The following is a 9535-nucleotide window of genomic DNA, read 5'->3' on the forward strand; positions in this document are numbered from 1 at the left end:
AGAGATCCCTCATACTGGTGTCAGTGGACGCTGAGGGCTGTTCTTGACGAGATTAATTGATGATGTGATTGAATAATGATGATGACTATTGAATGAGATAATTCGAGCTCCCTGGGTAGACGCGGTGAAGTGATTTCACTAGCTCCAGGTGAGGATATGTTGTATTGATATTGCATTGCTGAGACAGAACAACTGGTAATGGTTTTGTTTATGATTCTGATTCTGATTCGTGGGAGAGTTAGAAAGTTGGGAAGCATGAGAAATACGAATTAGATTTAGCACTCCCTTATGACAGTTGCCTATTCATGGATCAGTAAGAACGTAGGGTGAATATTTGGTGAAAGGAGGTTTAGGATGCTTAGTGAGTTTTTATTGTAGTGCATTGTATTTATTTGGCACTTTTACCGTACTAGGAACCCATGGGTCGGGATTCTCATTCCGTACATATCTCTTGTTTTTCAGATACAGATCCAGGTGCTCTGAAGTGAGCTGTGGTTCATCTGAGAGATGGCGAAGATCTTTATATTCTTTACTTTATACTTTGCTTAGAACCTCTCCACCTTTGTTTTGAAGAGATTATATTATGTATTGAACTCTTTTGAACTTGCCTATAGAGCCTCTTATGTTTCTTTTGGGAGAGATTAGGAGGTTCAGTTGTCAATTACTTTTATACTGTACCCTAGCCGACCTAAATTTCGCGGGTCGCGACTAGTGGTTATTTACTTATGTTATATATCTATCTGTTATATATCTCTTAATCTCATTTATGCCTTCATTCTTGTATCGCTTTCGACTTCACATTTTATTTTTTGTTGTCGAAACGTGAGTGTCACATCTTCGCGATTTTATTTTTATTCTTTTCAGGCTTTTCGATTAATACTCTTTTCAATTATACTTATATTTATGTATTAAAAATTCACCTGAGAGTCGTACCACCGCAATATCATTGACTTATGACTCAAGCATAAGGATTTGAATATTAGGGTGTTACATTATGGTATCAGAGCAGTTCGTCCTCGTGAGCCTGAGGGATGGAACTGCTTATGCTTAAATGCATACTCTGAGTCTGTGCCTGTGCTAGTTAGGGTATCTAACTGATACATCTAGCATGAAGCCCATGAGTGTACCTTTCGTAATTTGAAGCACTTAACTTGAGATATTGAGTCTGATCAGCTCGATATCGCTTGTCTAGTATGGACAAGACCTAAAGGGTGTCTCATGGACATGAATGAAGTAATCGGAAAGAGAAATTCCTAAGAACGAATCGGTGAGAAAATGCCATGATAGGAATCTTAGCAGTGGCACAGGTGAGAATGGTATGTTGATTTTGGATTGATGAATGGAACACTTAGAGGTGGATAATTGTTTGAACGATTAGTTTAAGTAGGTTTGAGTTTATTGGAATCTGATGATTTAAAGTAGAAGGGGCTTGCAATTGACTTTGGAATATTTGGATTTGAATGGGAATGAGAGTTTGTGAAATTGAACACTTGTGTAAGAATTGATAAATGACTAATTATCAGGAAACTTATGTTATAGGCCTTGAATGATTAGGATGTGAATTGGAATAATATTGGGTAGATGGCAAATCGTTAAGTATTGAGGTAGGTAGAGTATGAATTGGGCTTGGACTTGGCTGAGCTTGATATTGATCGGCATGTGCATGTAGTCATGATGAATAGAATTTATCGGATGCTTAGTATGTAAGGCCATGGTGTTATGCTTAAGGAGGAATAAGAGCAAAGTTAATAAAGAGTGTGTGAAAAAGGTGGCTGCAGAGGAAGGAAGTCATATGGGAGCACAACCAAGGGTTCGCACCAAGTAGTCGAGAGCTTAAGGAGAGAGGATACACACAACACTTTCTCCAAGGACGGAATTACTTTGCAACGAATGAGGAGTCCAAGGGAACGGTAAGGAAAAACAGACAGCGGCTGCTTCAGATATTTTGAGCTGTCAGCGATGTGGAAGTCATCACCCAAATATGTCGTGCCGAGTGGGTTAGGTGTATGCTACAAGTGTGGGGGATCAGGGCATATGTCTTGGAATTGTCCCTATAGAAAAGGTCATGATGCAACCGAATTCAATTCTCATACCCGAGGTAATTGTAAACTAGCAGTTGAATTTCTAACTTTCTGTATATCATTAATATGAAATATTCGTTCGTGATGCATGACAAGTGTTGATAATTGTAGAGTCCAAGTCGACGATTAGTCGAGGACCACTAGTTGTTGAGACGGAGCGATATTTAGTTAACTTAGAGGAGTAGTGGTGGACGAAATTGTGACCCTCTTTGTATTTGCATGAGATTTATTTAATGGCTATTGGCTATGTGTGGACACAACTCCGTTCAACTTAACCAGCAAGTGTACTGGGTCATCCAAGTAATACCTTACGTGAGTAAGGGTCGATCCCACAGAGATTGTTGGTATGAAGCAAGCTATGGTCACCTTGTAAATCTCAGTTAGGCAGATTAAATGGTTTATGATGAGTTCAAAAATTAATAATAAACAGAAAATAAAAAGGGATAGAAATACTTATGTAAATCAATAATGGGAATTTCAGATAGGCGTATGGAAATGCTGTGCTCCTCTTGTATTTCTACTTTCTTATTACATTCCTCCAATCCTTCCTACTCCTTTCCATGGCAAGCTGTATGTAGGGCATCACCGTCTTCAATGGCTACTTTTCATCCTCTCAAGAAAATGGTCCTATGCGCTGTCACTGCATGGCTAATCGTCTGGAGGCATCACCTTGTTGATGGCTACATCCCATTCTCTCAGTGAAAATGGTCCAAATGCTCTGTCACAGCACGGCTAATCATTTGTCGGTTCTCAATCAGGTTGGAATAGAATCCCTTGATTCTTTTGCGTCTGTCACTAACGCCCAGCCTTCAAGAGTTTGAAGCTCGTCACAGTCATTCAATACCGGAATCCTACTTGGAATACCACAGACAAGGTTAGACTTTCCGGATTCCCGGGATCCTACTCGGAATACCACAGACAAGGTTAGACTTTCCAGATCCCCATGAATTCCGCCATCTATCTAGCTTATACCACGAAGATTCTGTTGGGGAATCTAAGAGATATGCGCCCGGCCTAAGGTAGAACGGAAGTGGTTGTCAGTCACACGCGTTCATAGGTGAGAATGATGATGAGTGTCACAGATCATCACATTCATCAAAGTGTTGTGCAATGTATATCTTGGAATAAGAATAAAAGAGAATTGAATAGAAAGTAATAGTAATTGTATTGAAACTTGAGGTACAGCAGAGCTCCACACCCTTAATCTATGGTGTGCAGAAACTCCACCGTTGAAAATACATAAGTGAAAGGTTCAGGCATGGCCGAATGGCCAGCCCACTAAAACGTGACCAATAGCCTCTTAAGATGAAGAATAGAACAAAACTGAGACCAAAGATGAAACGTGGTCAAAAGACTTCTAATGCAATAGTTAAATGTTCTATTTATACTAAACTAGCTACTAGGGTTTACATGAGTAAGTAATTGATGCATAAATCCACTTCCGGGGCCCACTTGGTGTATGCTTGGGCTGAGCATGATCTATCCACGAGCTGAGGCTTCTCTTGGAGTTGAACGCCGAGTTATAGCGTGTTTCTGGCGTTCAACTCCGGGTTATGACGTGTTTCTGGCGTTTAACTCCAGACAACAGCATGTACTTGGTGTTGAGCGCCACTTTACGTCGTCAATTCCCAAATAAAGTATAGACTATTAAATATTGCTGGAAAGCTCTGGATGTCTACTTTCCAATGCCTTTGAGAGCGCGCCATTTGGAGTTCCGTAGCTCCAGAAAATCCATTTCGAGTGCAGGGAGGTCAGAATCCAACAGCATCAGCAGTCCTTTTGTCAGCCTTTTTCAGAGTTTTGCTCAAGTCCCTCAATTTCAGCCAGAAATTACTTGAAATTACAGAAAAACACACAAACTCATAGTAAAGTCCAGAAATGTGAATTTAACATAAAAACTAATGAAAACATCCCTAAAAGTAGCTTGAACTTACTAAAAACTACCTAAAAACAATGCCAAAAAGCGTATAAATTATCCGCTCATCACAACACCAAACTTAAATTGTTGCTTGTCCCCAAGCAACTGAAAATCAAATGGGATAAAAAGAAGAGAATATACTATAAATTCCAAAATATCAATGAATATTAATTCTAATTAGATGAGCGGGACTTGTAGCTTTTGCTTCTGAACAGTTTTGGCATCTCACTTTTTCCTTTGAAGTTCAGAATGATTGGCTTCTCTAGGAACTTAGAATTTCGGATAGTGTTATTGACTTTCCTAGTTAAGTATGTTGATTCTTGAACACAGCTACTTATGAGTCTTGGCCGTGGCCCTAAGCACTTTGTTTTCCAGTATTTCCACCGGATACATAAATGCCACAGACGCATGACTGGGTGAACCTTTTCAGATTGTGACTCAGCTTTGCTAGAGTCCCCAGTTAGAGGTGTCCAGAGCTCTTAAGCACACTCTTTTTGCTTTGGATCACGACTTTAACCACTCAGTCTCAAGCTTTACACTTGGACCTTCATGACACAAGCACATGGTTAGGGACAGCTTGATTTAGTCGCTTAAGCCTGGATTTTATTTCCTTAGGCCCTCCTATCCATTGATGCTCAAAGCCTTGGATCCTTTTTACCCTTGCCTTTTGGTTTTAAGGGCTATTGGCTTTTTCTGCTTGCTTTTTTCTTTTTCTTTCTAATTTTTTTTCGCCATTTTTTTTCGCAAGCTCTTTACTTTTCACTACTTTTTCTTGCTTTAAGAATCAATTTCATGATTTTTCAGATCATCAATAACATTTCTCTTTGTTCATCATTCTTTCAAGAGCCAACAGTTTTAACATTCATAAACAACAAGATCAAAATTATGCACTGTTCAAGCATTCATTTAGAAAACAAAAAGTATTGTCACCACATCAATATAATTAAATTAAATTCAAGGATAAATTCGAAATTCATGTACTTCTTGTTCTTTTGAATTAAAACATTTTTCATTTAAGAGGGGTGAAGGATTAATGGATTTTATTCATAGCTTTAAGACATAGTTACTACATACTAATGATCATGAAGTAGAGACACAAAATATAGATAAACATAACATAGAAACCGAAAAACAGAAAGAAATAAGAACAAGGAATGAATCCACCTTAGTGGCATCTTCTTCTTGAAGGACCAACAATGTCCTTAAGCTCTTCTATGTCCCTTCCTTGCCTTTGTTGCTCCTCCCTCATTGCTCTTTGATCTTCTCTTATTTCATGGAAAATGATGGAGTGCTCATGATGTTCCACCCTTAATTGTTCCACATTGTGGCTCAAATCTTCTAAGGAAGTGTTGAGTTGTTCCCAATAGTTGTTGGGAGGAAAGTGCATCCCTTGAGGCATCTCAGGGATTTCTTGATGATGAGCTTCCTCATGCATCTCTTGAGATCCGTGGAGGATTTCTCTTGCTTGCTCCATCCTCTTCTTGGTGATGGGCTTATCCTCTTCAATGGAGATGTCTCCTTCTATGATAATTCCAGCTGAGTAACATAGATGGCAAATAAGGTGAGGAAAAGCTAGCCTTGCCATGGTGGAGGGCTTTTCAGCTATTTTGTAGATTTCATTGGAGATGACTTCATGAACTTCTACTTCCTCTCCAATCATGATGCTATGAATCATGATGGCCCGATCTACAGTAACTTCAGATCGGTTGCTAGTGGGAATGATGGAGCGTTGAATGAACTCCAACCATCCTCTAGCCACAGGCTTGAGGTCCAGTCTTCTTAGTTGAACTGGCTTGCCTTTGGAGTCTCTCTTCCATTGAGCTCCTTCCACACATATGTCCATAAGGACTTGGTCCAACCTTTGATTAAAGTTGACCCTTCTAGTGTAGGGGCGTACATCTTCTTGCATCATGGGCAAGTGGAACGCCAACCTTACATTTTTCGGACTAAAATCTAAGTATTTTCCCCGAACCATTGTGAGATAATTCTTTGGACTCGGGTTCATACTTTGATCATGGTTCCTAGTGATCCATGCATTAGCATAAAACTCTTGAACCATTAGGATTCCGACTTGTTGCATGGGGTTAGTTAGGACTTCCCAACCTCTTCTTCGGATCTCATGTCGGATTTCCGGATACTCATTTTTCTTGAGCTTGAAAGGGACCTCAGGGATCACCTTCTTCTTTGCCACAACATCATAGAAGTGGTCTTGATGGCTTTTGGAGATGAATCTTTCCATCTCCCATGACTCAAAGGTGGAAGCTTTTGTCTTCCCTTTTCCTTTTCTAGAGGATTCTCCGGCCTTAGGTGCAATTGATGGTAATGGAAAAACAAAAAGTTTATGCTTTTACCACACCAAACTTAAAATATTGCTCGCCCTCGAGCAAGAGAAGAAAGAAGAGAAGAAGAAGAAGAAGAAAATATGGAGGAGAAGGGTGAATGTGTATTCGGCTAAGGGGGAGAAGAGAGGGTTGTGTTGTGTGAAAATGAAGTGGGATTGAGGGGTTTATATAGGGAAAGGGAAGAGGGTAGGTTCGGCCATTTTAGGGTGGGTTTGGGTGGGAAAGTGTTTTTGAATTTGAAGGTAGGTGTGGTTTATGGGAAAGAGTGGGTGGATGTGAGTGGTGAAGAGGTGATGGGGAAGAGAGATTGAGGTGATTGGTGAAGGGTTTTGGGAAAGAGTGTTTATTGGGAAAAGAGATTCAGAGATTGAAGTTGTTGGGAAGTGTGACATGGGGGAGAGTGTAATAGGATTAGGAGGTAAGGTGGGAATATGTTAGGTGGGGATCCTGTGGGGTCCACAGATCCTGAGGTGATCCTGTGGGGTCCACAGATCCTGAGGTGTCAAGAAATTCCATCCCTGCACCAAATAGGCATGTAAAATGCCTTTGCATACCATTCTGGCGTTTAAACGCCGAGGTGATGCACGTTCTGGGCGTTCAACGCCCATATAAAGCATGTTCTGGGCGTTCAACGCCCATATGTAGCATGTTTCTGGCGTTGAACGGCAGTTCCATGCTTGTTACTGGCGTTCAGCGCCAGCTTTTCTCAAGGCACATTCCTGGCGTTCAAACGCCAGAATGTTGCTTGTTTCTGGCATTCAGCGCCAGATTCATGCTCTGTTCTGGCGTTGAACGCCAGCCAGATGCTCCTTACTGGCGTTGAACGCCAGTCTGTCCTTCCTCCAGGGTGTGATTTTTCTTCTGCTGTTTTTGATTCTGTTTTTAATTTTTATATTTTTTTCGTGACTCCACATGATCATGTACCTAATAAAACACAAAATAACAATAAAATAAAATAAAATAAAAATTAGATAAATAAAATTGGGTTGCCTCCCAATAAGCACTTCTTTAATGTCAATAGCTTGACAGTGGGCTCTCATGGAGCCACAAGGTGATCAGGTCAATGTTGTATAGTCCCAACACCAAACTTAGAGTTTGGATATGGGGTCTTAACACCAAACATAGAGTTTGGTTGTGGCCTCCCAACACCAAACTTAGAGTTTGACTGTGGGGGCTCTTCTTGACTCTGAACTGAGAGAAGCTCTTCATGCTTACTCTCTTTTGTAACAGAGGGATGGCCATGAGCCTTAAACACAAGGTAGTCCCCATTCAATTGAAGGACTAACTCACCTCTGTTGACATCTATCACAGCTCCTGCTGTAGCTAGGAAAGGTCTTCCAAGGATAATGCATTCATCCTCTTCCTTCCTAGTGTCTAAGATTATGAAATCAACAGGGATGTAAAGGCCTTCAACCTTTACTAACAGGTCCTCTACTATTCCATAAGCTTGTCTCAATGACTTGTCTGCCAATTGTAATGAGAACAAGCCAGGTTGTACCTCAATGATCCCCAGCTTCTCCATTACAGAGAGTGGCATAAGATTTATCCCTGACCCCAGATCACATAGAGCTTTTTCAAAGGTCATAGTGCCTATGGTACAAGGTATTAAGAACTTGCCAGGATCTTGTCTCTTCTTGTCTGAGCAAGGGAGGTTCACTTTCCCAAGTCTCATTACCAAACACTTGGCATTCAGCTTCATGATAGCTCCTAAATATTGAGCAAACTTGCTTCAGTCACATCTGCATCCTTCTAAGGAATAATAGTCTTCAGAGCTCATGAATGGCAGAAGAGATTTAATGGAATCTCTATGGTCTCTATAGAGCCTCAGATTCCTTTAATAGGAAACTCCTTCTTGCTTGAGGGCAGTCCCAGGAGGTCTTCTTCACTAGGATTTTCGATCACATCAATGGCCTTGCACTCTCCTTTTGGATTCTTTTCTGTATTGCTTGGGAGAATACTGGGAGGAATTTCAATGACTTTCTTACTCAGCTGGCCCACTTGTGCCTCCAAATTTCTAATGGAGGACCTTGTTTCACTCATGAAACTTAAAGTGGCCTTTGACAGATCAGAGACTTATTTGCTAAATTAGAAGTGCTTTGTTCAGAATTCTCTGTCTGTTGCTGAGAAGATGATGGAAAAGGCTTGCTATTGCTCAGCCTATTGCGTCCACCATTGTTAAAGCCTTGTTGAGGCTTTTGTTGATCCTTCCATGAGAAATTTGGATGATTTCTCCATGATGAATTATAGGTGTTTCCATAAGGTTCACCCATGTAATTAACCTCTGCCATTGCAGGGTTCTTAGGATCATAAGCTTCTTCAGAAGCTGCCTCTTTAGTACTGTTGGATGCATTTTGCCATCCATTCAGACTTTGAGAGATCATGTTGACTTGCTGAGTCAAAACTTTGTTCTGAGCCAATATGGCATTCAGAGCATCAATTTCAAGAACTCCCTTCCTTTGAGGCGTCCCATTATTAATGGAATTCCTCTCAGAAGTGTACATGAATTGGTTATTTGCAACCATGTCAATAAGCTCTTGAGCTTCTGCAGGTGTTTTCTTTATGTGAATGGATCCACCTGCAGAATGGTCCAATGACATTTTCAAAAATTCAGATAGACCATAATAGAATATATCTAATATGGTCCATTCTGAAAACATGTCATATGGACACCTTTTGGTCAGCTGCTTGTATCTTTCCCAAGCTTCATAGAGGGATTCACCATCTTTTTGTTTGAAGGTTTGAACATCCACTCTGAGCTTGCTCAACTTTTGAGGAGGAAAGAATTTATCTAAGAAAGCCGTGACCAGCTTATCCCAGGAGTCCAGGCTATCCTTAGGTTGTGAATCCAACCATATTCTAGCTCTGTCTCTTACAGCAAAAGGGAAAAGCATGAGCCTGTAGACTTCAGGATCTACTCCATTTGTCTTAACAGTCTCACAAATCTGCAAGAACTCAGTTAAAAGTATTTCATTGCTACAAATATGGATTATTAAAAAAAATAAGACATGTATTTGGATATTTCCCTGCAACTTAAGACTTAACAAAATTAGCATCTTATTTTTTTATTTGACATACACGAATAGTTGATAGTTGAAGGGGATTCTCCGAAGAAAAAACGGATTATGGGAGTGTGTGACTTGAACTATTGATTGGATCGCGCAGATGGATGACTTTTTCATATCTGCCACATTTTA

General features: G+C 40.3%; 1 non-coding gene across 1 annotated transcript; it reads left to right on the plus strand.

The window, feature by feature from the left end:
* The first annotated feature begins 8996 nt into the window (after positions 1-8996).
* On the plus strand, positions 8997-9100 carry LOC130959309 (small nucleolar RNA R71). Its single transcript, XR_009078401.1, has one exon. It is a non-coding gene; the product is annotated as a small nucleolar RNA R71 (small nucleolar RNA).
* The last annotated feature ends 435 nt before the right edge of the window (positions 9101-9535 follow it).

Source organism: Arachis stenosperma, chromosome 10 (assembly GCF_014773155.1).
Source record: "Arachis stenosperma cultivar V10309 chromosome 10, arast.V10309.gnm1.PFL2, whole genome shotgun sequence".
Classification (NCBI taxonomy): domain Eukaryota; kingdom Viridiplantae; phylum Streptophyta; class Magnoliopsida; order Fabales; family Fabaceae; genus Arachis; species Arachis stenosperma.